Here is a 14,131-nt window from a genome sequence, read left to right as displayed (position 1 = left end):
CCAAAAAATAAAAACAAAACAAAACAAAAACAAAACAAAAACAACAACAAAAAAAAGAAACCTCAAAGCTTACCCCACAGTGACATGCTTCCTCTAACAAGACTATACCTGCTCTAATATAAAGTCACACTTCTTAATGGTGACACTCCCTATGAGATTATGGGGGCCAATGACGTTCAAACTGCCATAGGCACTCACTCTACCACTTTTACTGACATTGTCTTGGGGGTACAGTATTGCAATAGACAAGGGAAGTAAAGGCAGGCACAGACTGAAGGGAATAATACAGTCTCACTCAAAGGTGACTTCTCAGTCTGTACAGACAAGTTTAAACAATGGACAGAAGACAACAAAACAAAACAAGAAGATACCAGAATGCCAGAACAAACATTAGAAGTCTCTCCATGGTGAATACTGAATTTCAATATGCAAAATCATTTGCATTTGTATCTATAGTACAAATAATTGAAAAAGAAAATGGCCCATTTAAACTTACTTCTAACAAGAACATTCAAAATTTTTGCAGTAAAAGTAGAAACCAGGGCTGGAGAGATGTCTCAGTGGTTGAGAGTATTAACTGCTCTTCCAAAGAACCCAGGTTCAATTCCCAGCATCTACATGGCAGCTAAAACTGTATGTGACTCCGAGATCTGACACCTTCACACAGACATACATGCAGGCAAAACACCAATGCAGATAAAAAATAAACAATTTTTAAAAAATAGAAACCCTTTCCAGAAAAGAGGACATCATAAATAAGAAAAGGTAGCACATTGATAGTTTGGAAAACTCAGTACCCTTCTATTGTCTGTCATCAAAAGGATCTCTAACGGGGCTTTGCAAATGACTTTTTGTTAAGGGGCAGATAATAAATACTTTAGGTTTTGTCATCATACATTCCCCCCCCCCTTTGTACTGGAAACACATAGGTGGTCTGTAAGAGAATGAGTCCCTGTGTTCAAATCAAACCTGGTTTGGAAGAGCAACTGGATGTGTACCTTCTCTGTCAATCACTTAGCAGCGGAACAGTGAGTGTGAAAGCCAGACCCTCTGATTTCCACCTTTGCTTCGCTCTCACTGTGCCAGCAAATGAAGATGTAGAAGAAACTATACATGTGCTTGTTTGGCTGCTAATTATTGTGTCAACCTTATCTCCATTTGTCAATGGTGACGAGGAAGTCTTCTTGGTAGTGTGGACGGAGGATTAAGCGAGATAATGTAAAGATCTGACTGGCTCAGAGCTATTTATACCTCCCTTTTTACTGTGTTTAGGGCCTTTAAGGGTGAGAGATATAAACACTGATTTCAGTCAAGCAGCAGAGGATTCAGATGTCAAGCTACGTGTGTGTGTGTGTGTGTGTGTGTGTGTGTGTGTGTGTGTGTGTGTGTGTGTGTGTGTATAGAATGTGGTCCATGTTGTCCATGAGCATATGTACCAAAGGTGGGTACCTGCAGAGGCCAGAAGAAGGTGTCACATCCCCTGGAGCTGGAGTTACACACAACTGTGAGTCACACTGTGAGTGCTGGGAACTCATCTTAGACCTCTGGAAGAGAAGGATGCTTAGTCCTTGAATCATCTCCACAGCCCCTCTTCTTGCCTTTTAAAGAGGAGATGTTTCCCACTCTAAGCATTAAACTCCAGTCCCCCAGGACAGTCCTAGCCTTATCTCAGGAAAAAGTTGCCACATAGTGAGAATTAAAGAGCTTGCATCTGTTGGAAACAGATGCTGGTGGACACACAGGTGTTTTCTTGCACCTTACATAGTCGGACCCCCACTTCCCTCCCTTTTCTTTCACCTCTTGGCATTGAGCTCACCAGGGATGTGTGTGGTATGCCTCTTCTGTCAGCCCTTCCCTGTCTCACAACTTTCCCATGCTTGTTTCAACAGGGGGGAAAAAGCAGAGACTGACAGATAGCTACCCCGAGGCTAGATTGTCACTGAAATAGATTTCTTCAAATAAAAATAAGGGCCTTTTTTTTTTCTTCCAGTGAAACAGAGTTAATAAAAACTGCCTGGGAAACTCACATTGTAGCTATAAAAAATAAAAAATAGATTTCTTAGCTAAAGTCAGCAGTGATTGTTGGCTCAGGGTAGATATTAGGGAGTAAAATATTCTGAAGCAGTCACGGAAAGCGATGAGGAAAGATTTATTAACCTTTAGCCATTTAACTCTTCACGAGGAAAGCTAAGATCGTACTTGCTTAGAAAGTGATTCAGTCCTGGCTTTAAGAGTAGGGCAGGTCATTTAATCCTTGTGGACTAATTATTACGTAGTGACTCTTGACATCAATCAACAGAGGCACAAACATTAAATATCAAAGTTGCACCCAAAGAAAGACTGGTTAAGATCTTGGATGAAAGTGTACTCCGGTCCACTGTGCCTTTTCCATCAGCTTCCACCTTGGTGTGTCTGAGATTCTAGGTGTACCTGCCTCTTACCAAAGACTTAGTCCCATCGTCAAAATCTCAATACCAGGAGGGAAATTTGTTTCTGGTTGGCCAAGCAGGGGTGAAAGGTAGAGGTGGGTAGGTGCCTGCAGGGTGAGGTGAAGCTGGAGAGGGGTGAGGGATGGGAGGGTGTTTATGGGAGGGCATGGTCTTTTATCTGAGCCTGAAGCAGCCAGCACCTTCTAGCTAATAAAGGTAGGAAATGGTGGTAGGCACCAGAGACATTATCTTCTGTATACAGAATTTATTCAAGTCAGCACTCTTCTGGGAACAGGAGACAACTGTTTCTCACTTTGGGCCACAATTGTTAACAAGCACAGTGTCTAAAACAAGTGGGCTTTTAGCCCCTGTTTGCTATAAGGGAATTTATAGGAATATTTAGAAGTGACTTGGGGGGTCTCTTCCCCCCCCCCCTGCTGAAAGCATATAAACGCAGGTCATTTTCACAGGTTTTTGCTAATTAATACCACCACTGTGGAAATGAGGGCTGTTCTCCAAACAAGTTGCAACAAATGGGATTTTTATTGCTGGTGGGAAAGTCTGGGGGATAATTAGCAGGATCTGGGGCTGTCCCTCGACTCTAGGCATCTGCATGGGAATAACCAGCTGTGGAGATCGGCCAGCGGAGTGGGTTGCGCGTTCCACCGTAGGGCACATTCATATTGTCACCGAGAGCTTGAAAGCTGCCGTGGAACAAATGTGGGAAAAGAGTCCGCAAAACGCTAGACAAATGAACTTGGGGCCGACCACTCTCAACCAGGAAAACCGGCTCAGCTGTGCACAGAGCTGTACAGGAGCCAAGACTTGCAAAGGAAATATTTTGATATCTGGTTAAACTCGAATTCCCTGTGATGGGAGGATTTCAGGACTTACAAGGGGCTCTAGAGATCAACTGGTTCACAGACTCCTGTAAGCAAAGGACACTTGAGTAGCATCTAGGGTGATTTAAGCCCTTTGATGGGGGAAATTGTTCATTTCCATTTTTGGAAATCTCTTATTTAATCGTACCGTTTTCTTTTAAATGGGGACAACAAAACCCAGAACACCAGCTGTACTGAAGATTTTGATACAGCAGAAATCAGGGATGTTTTCAAACCTCAGTGCAGTATTGTAAATCACTCAAGGTACAGGCTGTGCTGATCAAGTCTTTGCTATTGTGGTGGTTATTTGACTCAACTCATTGAAAAGCGTCTTGCACAAATGTTATGGTATGAATGACAATATTGCTATATTACACATTTAAAATTATGTTGCATGTGGTTCTTTATACTATTAGTTTTCTCATATTTATATATGCATATGCACATATATATGCAAAAATATATTCTCTTATCTATGCAAAAACATTCCCTTAAGAGGCCATAGATATGGTTGCTACATAAGTCTATAACACATAGCTAAAGACTACCCCCTCTTTTGCCCAGTCTTCTCTATCCACAGTTGAAGAAATTAATGCAGGTCTGGTGAATGGCAGAGAATAAACCAGAGCCCCAGGGTGCTGCCTCCAGTTGGTTCCCACCATTACAGGCGCCTGCAGGAGAAGAAAATAACCTGGGGGGGGGCGGGGGGGGAAACAGCAGTGAGTTCCTGCTTAAAACAACATCATTTAAGTGTAGAAATGAGAGATGATAAACAGGTCCTGGGGCTAATCTTAGCCAGATAACTGATATTCCCATTCAGATATACTTCCCTACCCTCCTTTTAAATGGTAGAACTTGGTAAGTGCTTTTTGCTATTTTAAAAAGCTAACTTGGAGGTACAGTGCTTGGGGCCTAGTACATTGTGTGTTGATTTCTGCCACCCTCACAGCAGGGTTCTCTCTTTCTCTCTCTCATTTTGGTGAGCAGTAGGAGGCCAGCAGGGTGGCAAGCAGCCAGGACTGGAATAAACATGGGTAATTTGGATCACTGACTTGTGTGTTATCTAGAATCACATACATTATTTACACTCGCATGTGTGAATATTCCTGCTAGTGGAAATGACAAGAAATGACTCATTTCAAGTAGGCATGAATGTGCTGGCTGATAGGGAGCCCCTGGGGTGAACTTCAAACACATTTTCTCTCTCTCTTTTCCTTTCTTTCTCTTCTCTGCCTTTTTCCTAAACACCCAAGTTGACCTCGAATTCTCCGTCTCCTGGTCTCAGCGCCCCTGACTCGGCCCTGCCCAGTGCTAGGATTTTTGCATACATCATCAGACTTGATTCTATATTTCCTCTTTTGATGGTTTATGCGGAAGTCAATTTTCATAAGGTAGGTAATCTTGCTACACAGTAGTTTGAATTTCACAGTTCATGGGATTGTAAACTTCAGCAAAAGAGCATGGTTACCATCTTATTCAGTACTTCGTAAACCTTTAATGGTCTCTCAGACTTTGTCTTTCCTAAGGGTTCATCTGAGGTGGAATACATATTAGCACAGTGCTCTTTGGGGGCTTATAGCCTTGCATATAATTCTTTATATTTTTAAACTTTACAAATGTAGCATAAATGCCCAGATACATGCATCCTGCTCAGATATTAGTTTCTCATGACTACAGAGTACCTGATCAAATGAAGAAGCATAGGGTTATGCCATCTTATCATTTAATTGATAGGTCTCATTTAATGTCACCAACTATACCACCAATGTCTCTTTCCTACCACTGAATCCAATTTTCATTATATAGAAAGATACCAGTTCACTGCTTTGGGGTAAATTGAAATACTTCTTTAGCTTCTTCCTTACCTTTTATTTTTATTTTTGATGTTGAATTGTAATGTGTTTATTATGGGGAAGTTTCTGTAGGATGAGTGTGTGTGGTATTTGCTTGTAATTCGCTTTGGGTTATACACTTAAGTTTAAAACATCAATTATTATTTAAGTCTAAAAGTTGGTATGTAGAATGTGATAATTTTATACATGTATCCAGCAAGTAATGAGCAATGGAAAGTTGTTGTTTCTACCTCCTTAAGCATTTAAAAATTGCTATCATATTGTACACCTGTATGGGCTATCGTATGCTTCTAATACAAATGTGTGATGTATATTGATCAGATCAGGGTAGTTAATTTTTCTATCTTCTCATCCTTACCTTTTAAACACTCCTTTACTTGTTATTTGTAACACATACACAGATTTTTCTGAGCTTTATCTTCCCACTGGTCGACAGAACTTGAGAATTCATCACCTCTACCTGTATTACTTCCCATTAGCCAGTCTCCTACCAATCCTCTCCATTTCCAAACATCCAGTAATCACTACTGTTCATTCAGATGGAATTTTTGGCATGCACATTTTAAAGAAAACAAGCATTGTTTTGTTTTTCTGCATCTGACTTATTTATTTCACTTGATATAGCATCCTCCATTTCCATGATCTGTTTTGCTGAAAATGTCAGATATTCTTTTTCTTGGTTGAATAACGTTCCATTGTGAATGTGTGCCACATTTTCATAATGCCCTTGTCCTGTTGTGGACGTCTAAATTGGTTCTATATCTTAGCTATAGTGAATGTTCAGCTAAAGTACTGTATTATTATAAATATAATTTCTAGGAGACAAAATTAAATTTATTTTAAGATCAACAAAAACTTCCAACAGTCATCACAACTTAGTTTTGCCCTCATCTTATAAGTAAAGTGAGCAAGGAAGGCCTTTTGTAAAATTGTTCTCTTGGGCCAGAAGCGATCTGTTGGCACAAATATAGGTCAGAGGGGAAGCAAGCGACCAAAGCAAAGCAAAACCTTGGGAAGTTTTTTTCTGCAAATAAACTCAAGCTGGAAATGTAGAGTGGATGGAAATGCAACTGTTCCCACAGTGCCCCTGTGGTCCTTCAAGAGGGAACTCGGCTGCCTGCAAGTGAGACCTTGACCTGCAAGTTGAGGGCTAGAGCTGAGTTCGTGATGAGTGGTCTGGCAAGGAGGGGTAGGGGTACAGGACTGAGCTCTTGAGCTGACCCCTGGGCATAGGATTTCTTGGTGTCTAAAATTTTGTGCCTTTTTATTCAGTTATTATTTTATAATAACTGCTGCTTATTTTTTAGATGATCTTTGGGAAGTAAAGATTTTAAAAGTAGAACAAATAAAATGAATAAAAGAAACAGAAGTCAAAGCAGATTTGCAAAAATAAAAAGAACTTCACTGAGCAATTTGGCGTTAAGAAAACAAACAATTTATGCATATGAAAATTATATGTGTAATGGAAACATGTGCAGCGCTTGAGTGTAGAAAGCTTAATGACATTGGAGTAGGGAAGTGGACGGTATTTTTTTTCATCAATTAAAATAACATACATTTCTTTTTGGTGCATCATCCCCTGAGCACAATGCCAAAGAAATTAAATTGGAAGAAAACAGAATTCAAACATAAGATTAAAAGATGTGACATTCTTTTTCCATGGTGCCTACTTTTCCACAGCGAGATGCAGAAATGAAGGCTATGATGGGGTCAGAGAACACTGGGAAAATGTTCTGTGGGACAAAGGCATACTTCCTGGGTTCCACGTCCGTGCTGATTTCTCATCTTTCATCCAATGACCGTCACATCAGCTTGGGAGGAAAACTCAGTTCCCGACCTCTGAGGAGCCCAGCCACTGAGTCAACAGACCCCATCTGTGAAGGAACCTTTTGAAAAGAAACAGGCTAGAGACTTTCTGATGCTTTTTATTGTTGATTCTGAAGTCTGAACCATGGGCTAAACACCGCTTCTTGAGGATGCTGCACTCCCTGCAAGACCTGAAGTTGTGAAGAACATTGAACCAGGGTGTATACTGCTATATCAGTAAACACCCACCCCCAAGCTTTCTGCTTCAGTGCACCACATGCCTTTAAGAAGCAGAGAGGTTTAAAGGGTTTGAGATTATAGGACGTTTATGTGGTCATACACAAAGTTTAAGACTGGGATCAAACCACAAAGGGAGTGCTTTGTATGAGGACCAAAATACAATTTAAATGGACAACAACTCTAGGAAGACCATGTGGGAAATACCAACGTTGAGGCTCTTGGGAGACTGGGCTGAGGACGTATAGCATATTGAGGATTTGTTTTTTCAGAAATCAAACCTGAGGTCTAAGGAGTACATTTAAATTCATCAGGTGAGCTAGGAGAGGAACTGAGTTCATTAGTTTTGCACATAGAGTAGCGCATAGGGAAGGTAAACTTATGGGTGAGTGCTCATTTGCATATGAGGAACTGAAAGGATGCTGGTGTGATGGACATCTTGGCTAGGGAGTCAAACGAAAAAGGTGGAAACCTGACTCCTCACATTCATGTTGGAACTATTAAGCATTTGGAACTTAGCTCAGAAACCAGGGAAAAGTCAAAGAGTAGCCTTAAGTAAAGACATAGAAACGCTCCCACCTGGAAAGTTCTCTCTGACTTAAGTGTGGAGAAAGGATTAGAGTTGGGTAAGACCAGAGAATTAATAAAGTGAACGTTAAGAGAAGAGATGGTGGGGGGTGGATCTTTCTACCTCAGTGGCATTAGAGTTGGGTGGCAATGATAGACATGTAGTTCTTTCTTCTGATGTCAACTGCCAATGTATATACCTGCATATACCTAAAGGGTCACAGTGGAATGCAAGAATACTCACCATCTCAATGAGTTACATAGAACTTTGTGTGCATCTATATTGTTTCCTTAAGCCACACCCGTTTATACTCAGTACTTTTGTAGGTAATATAATTAAGATTAGTGTCAGGTAATAAATAATGGAGTACTTACTTGGTCTTTGTGTTCAAGCTTTAAGAATAATTTGATACCTACATTATAATTCTCCATTAGTCTTTCCCTCAAAGTCTTAGAGAATTGGCCTGTAGCTGCGGTAAATCTACTAAACAAAAACAAACCCCTAAAATTGAAAGAACATTGCCTAGCAGGCCGTGATCTGTGGATTCTTAAAAGCCCATTATCTCAGGTCTCCATGTTACAGAAGATCCTTTTCCTCTAAACATCTTCTCATGAGGTGTTATCGGTTGATAATAAGACCATTAAGCATGAATGTACCAAATAAGCATAAACACTGTGGTAGTTTAAAAGAAAATGGCCCACAAAGGGAGAGGCACTATTAAGAGGTATGACATTGTTGGAAGAAGTGTGTCACTGTGGGTGTAGGCTTTGAGGTCTCTTTTGCTCAAGCTTCTCTCGGTGGGACTTTTAGTTGACTTCCTGTTGCCTGCAAGCCAAGATGTAGCCAGCACCATGTCTGCCCACACACCATCATGCTCCCTACCACAACGATAATAAACTGAACTTCTGAAATTGTAAGCTAGCCACCTCAATTAAATGCTTCCTTATAAGAGTTGCCATGGTTGTGGTGTCTTTTCCCAGCAATAGAGAACTTTAACTAAGACAAACACATGGGGAAAATGTTGCAACCGCAGAACATTAGGTGTCAGTAGGCATGAATATGGTATGGAAAGGGAAAGAGAAAGACTTTTCATGATCCTCCAGCCAAAAGGAGAGAAGCCCCAGATGCTAGAGGAGGGAACCGATCTAGATTTATATGAGGCCCAGTGAGTTATGTGTTTGTGACTCTGATTTCCAGAGATTAAACCAAATTAAAATAAACAGTGCATGTAATTCACTTAACACATTGCCTGGCATGGAGCAGGTGTTGGATAACAGCTATTGTTATGAGTTATGAAGCACAGGCTATGTGCTTAGGAACATTTTGTAGGAAAGCTGTAATCGCCTTGAGTTGGTGTGAGGCCTAGGGATCTGTGCTGCATGAAAAATGTCTTGGAAGGAGAGCAGAGGTAAATCTGAGACAGATTCATAAGCTAAGTAAAGAGAACGGGAGACGTCTGTTCTATTGTCGTAAGCCCCCATTTGCAGAGGGAAGGCCCACCTGACCGCCGCAGCACATCTCTGGTGTGAGGCCAGCTCTTCAGCCGTCCTTCAGCAGCAGCTTCCTTCACAGGACTCCCCTCTTCTTAGGAGGCCACAGATTTCTACGGAACTTCATAAACTGGAAAGAGCCGTGCAAATGCAAGGTCTTTATTTCCATGCATCAACTGTGGTCCCTGTGGACGACACATACTGAATATGTTCAGCCTTCTCCTATTCACTCCTTTCCACATGGAAGCACACACTGATGCTGACTGATTCTTACTGGGTCCAGAGCTCAGTCTTCGCCTGTTTCTTCGACTTGCTCCTTGCCAATATCTCAAATCCCATTAAGGCTCTCTTGGGAGACTCAGACAGCCCTGGGAAGAAAATTCAATTCTGAGGTAAAAATGTGGGGTGGTGAGAAAACAATACTTTATTATAGAATTGTGTTAAATATACAATGAAAGGGGAAGGGCTGATTCAGTGGGCCTGTACATTAAGTTTCACGTGCATTTGATGATGATTCTTTCTACTGTAATGATACATGTCCATGACCCTTATGTTTCTTGTGGGGTTTCTTGATTTGCCTTTAATCTACCCTCTTTGCATTTACTTCTCTTCTTCCATCAGAATATATTATGCCTTGGAAAAGGTATGCAGGTACCCATCGGAATAATGAACAGTGAAAGCTATGGAGGGGCCAGATGGTTGGCAAGCATGCCTACCTTTGTTTTTTGCTATCTTATGTTTGGGTTTATACTGATCAAAAATTTTATTAATATTCTGCTTATTGACAATCATGTGTATAGGGAGAAGGCAGGCAAGAGGGAGTCAAGCTTGCCTCTAAGTTTCTCACTCTGGCAATAATAGACCTACTTTTGCCATAATAACGTTGATTCTGCTTATTGACAATCATGTGTATAGGGAGAAGGCAGGCAAGAGGGAGTCAAGCTTGCCTCTAAGTTTCTCACTCTGGCAATAATAGACCTACTTTTGCCATAATAACGTTGATGCATAAATGAGGGTAGATGGCACAGACAACGCTTAAAACTTTCAGCACCTCTGTACCAGGGATCAAACTCCCAACACATGCCCATTGGGGAACACATTCAAACTACAGCAATGTGGAACAACTGGAACCAGACACACTGCTGGTAAGAATATAAAATGATAGACTTTCTGGAGAATTGCTTAGTGTATCTGTCAGCCCCTTGAACCACACAAGTGGCCAGGCACCTCCCCTAGGACCTCTACCTGCCAGGTTCCATTCACAGAATACTCTATTGGCCCTCACTCCTGGACCCGGCCCCCATTCTACAGAATAGAAAGCCCAATCTCTGGACATGAAATTCCCACCAATTTCCACTCTGGAAAAACTCCACCCTGTTCCTGAGAAACTCTATATAAGCCCTGTATCCTGTTCAGTTTGCTGCTGTTTCTTGCCTGAGCAGAAGCAGCAACACTCCTATTTTCTTCCCCTCTCAATAAATCTCTTGTGTGAAGTTGGTTGTGTGGGGTGACTCTGTGATATTCCTTGGCCCCTGGCTGCCAGGATACCTTTATATCCAAGCTGTAACACTTACACTGTCTCCTAAGGCCAAATGTAAGCTATGCTAGGGCTTAGCATGGTCATCATGGATGTTCTTTCAACAGAAAACCATGTCATAGTCATTGAACAAACACATAGAATGCTCAAATATCCCTAAGCTGGAATTACTCAGGTACCTATATGGCAACCATAGAGTAGATAAATAACTTATAGAATATTCACAAAATGGGGTGCTATACTACATGGGTGATGAATGATCTAACTTTAAATGATATAAATCAATATAGATAAATCTTGTAAAAGAGCAATGGACAAAGAAGCTGGGTGTAAAGATCACTCACCATATGAATGAAGTGACATGTACTGCAGATCCAGGTACCACTGATTTGTGTCATCAGAAGCCAGAAGCCAGATTATAGATACTTGGGAGAGTAGTGACCAGAACAAAGAATGACAGAGAGGCTAATTAGTTCTGTGATTCACATCCTGGGTGCTGACTATGAGGTTGAGTTCATTTTATGGGAATTCAGTGACCTGTGTGCTTATGAGTAGAAAGCAGGTCCCATTTCACTAGCAAGTTTGTAGAAAGATATTGGCGAGATGTTTATGATTTCCCAACCCTACATAGGCAACTGTTGTATAACAAAGCTGACAGCCGAGCCAACCAGCTAGACAACTTTTCTAGTCCTTTGGGTTCTGTATTTCCCACGGAAAAGAACATGTTCACATCATTAGTTCAGGATGATTAATCAATTTTTTTCATCTAAAAGTAGAAGCTAGAAATATTCTATTTAGCACACTTGCAAATATATCCTGGCATCTTATTATATGTGTTGGCAGGTATAACTAGTGGTAGCCTCAAACCCTTATTCAATTTGGAGTTTGGGTCTGCATGGCAAACCCAAACTACTAAACCATCACTGAGAAGTGTTATGTGCTGGCATTGTGACAGGTTGTATTGTGCTAGCTGAGTTACCTCTGGTCACTCCTATCAATCCTGGGGGTAAAAATCACTTCACTCATGACCCTGGTAGGACGATTGAAGCCTGGAGAACTAGATGGACAATGTCACGCAGGTCTAGGGGCATAGTGACATCTGAACAAGCTCGCTTCCTTCCACACCTCATTCTGCAAGAAGGTATCTTTTCTGCTTAGGCAAAAGTACCCAGTTCTATTTTAATTTTTCTTAACATCATGGTTTCCTTCTTAGGTAGGAGTCACCTCCTCTGCAGGTTTGAGAGTATAATTTTCTCCCCTGGCTTGACTTTGTGATAAGGTAATTCTTCAGTGAAGGAGCAGAGAGAGCCAGAGAATATAGGGAATTCTTATAGGACTTTGTGATTTGGGTTCTCATAGTGGGAGCTATTATGCAACACAATAATTATATGTCAAATAAATAATTCCATAAATAACTCCATGAATAGGGATATTCAAGATCCCCCAACTTTGAAGACTTATTGACTGATCTGGTTTTTCAAGTTCACAGCTAAAATACAGCTGAGACAGGCTTTCTCTGTATAACAGTCCTGTCTGTTCTGGAGCTCACTTTGTAGTCCAGGCTGGCCTCGAGCTCACTGAGATCTGCCAGCCTCTGCCTCCCCACGTACTGCTGGGATTACAGGCATGTGCCAACACCACCCAGCACATACCCAGCACTTGGTCGACAGTTTCCCAGAAGGATAAAAGGAAAAGTGGTAGATGCCAATTCATTAATAGCCGCTTTTACCTCAGCTGAAAGGAAAATAGTAGAAAGTGTAGGTACTCGCCAAAAATAATGTTTGCTAAAATAGACCCAGAATCCTAGATATGGTTGAGTTGCCCTTGTTACGAATCAGAACTTTGCCAGTGTGTGCTGGCTTGATGTCCTTAAGAGCCATGCAGAGAAAGACAGGACAGAAGACAGGCAGAGAACCAACCTGTGTGATGTCAGATATCCAAGACACTAACAAGCTAGGTACCTTTCTCCTTCATTTTTATTGAGGGCAGCAGACTTGCTTAGTGCCACAGAGTTGTTAAGTTCAGGATCAAAGGAATGCGTGGGTCTACTTTCTAGGGCTGGCCCTTTCCCTGCGAAGAGCCCGGTAGTCAAGATTTCATCTTTGTGGGTCATGCACCCTTTGCTGTAAATCCTCAACTACTAGGTAGACTGTCAGAAAGCCACATGCATTGTGTAAGGAAGTAGCTACCCTGCTCCAGGTCTTGGGAATTATCAAGAGTGGCGCTAGCTATCTTTACAAACAGACGGCGAATCAGCTTTGACCTGCAGGCCTTAGCTAGCTGACCTATTTTCATCTGATTCCAAAGCTCCTGCAAACTGTTTTGACTCAGCAGGTGGTCTTATCTAAAGTTCCCTGGAATTAACCCCCCCCCTCCCACAAAGTTAAGACTTGAATTAATCTCAACGTGCTTTGACTGTTGAAAGGAGACCTTTGACACACAGTAAAGGGACAGTAAGTGCATGGGTGTTTGTACACGACCGTCCAAAAGCATTAACCTTTTAATCTCAACTGACAGGGCTCGATGACACCAACCTTTCCATTTTTAAAACCCAAGATGAATTCCTATCCATCCTAAAATAAAAGGTCATGTCAACATTAACACTCACTGGATTGTAATGGACTGGGATAATTGTTCCTACTGTTTGGTAGCCAGTAGATGGACTTCAGTGGGACGGAATAGTAACCTGCGATCCTGTGAGTCTCACATTATGTCCTGGGGAGTCACAGGATGCTTTGCAGATGAGGTGTGCTGAGCTGTAAGTGATGCATGTTGTGATCTCCATGTACACTGCCATCTTGCAAGGTTTTGGAAAAGTCAATATATGGAAATAGGAGGCATAGCTGTGTTTATAGCTAAGTGAGGAAATCTATAGGTACCCATCTAGAAAGAGAGAGAGAGAATCCCACTGGAGAGCCATGGATGAGCATAGGCGAGAAATGACTGGAATCACATAATGTTAAGCTGAAAGAAATCTTTATGCAAACCTGACTCATGAGAAAATGGATACCTGATGTTAGCCAGGTGATGCCAAAGCCAAGGCTAGTATTGGCACAACTGTTGAATTCTTTTCCTCTGGTTAGTATCAGGGCCTGGGTAGTATTGTTAACTTAAGCTTAGTTTCCCATATAGAATTAAAATAATAACATTAAGCCATGAAATGCGTAAGAGAAATCCGAGGCAATTGTAAGTTCTTCAAACAGGACTATTTTTGATGCTTTATGAAATAACAAAAATCACATTCAAAGAATGCACTCTTGGCCCGCGCTTTCCTTATAATAATTTAGGCAAGTAGATGATCAGCACAGTCTCTTCCAAAGTCTCCTAGAT

The sequence above is a fragment of the Microtus ochrogaster genome, unplaced genomic scaffold, assembly GCF_000317375.1.
Source record: "Microtus ochrogaster isolate Prairie Vole_2 unplaced genomic scaffold, MicOch1.0 UNK3, whole genome shotgun sequence".
NCBI lineage: Eukaryota > Metazoa > Chordata > Mammalia > Rodentia > Cricetidae > Microtus > Microtus ochrogaster.
The sequence above is the reverse complement of the archived record's forward strand: the minus strand, read 5'-3'. Positions refer to the sequence as shown.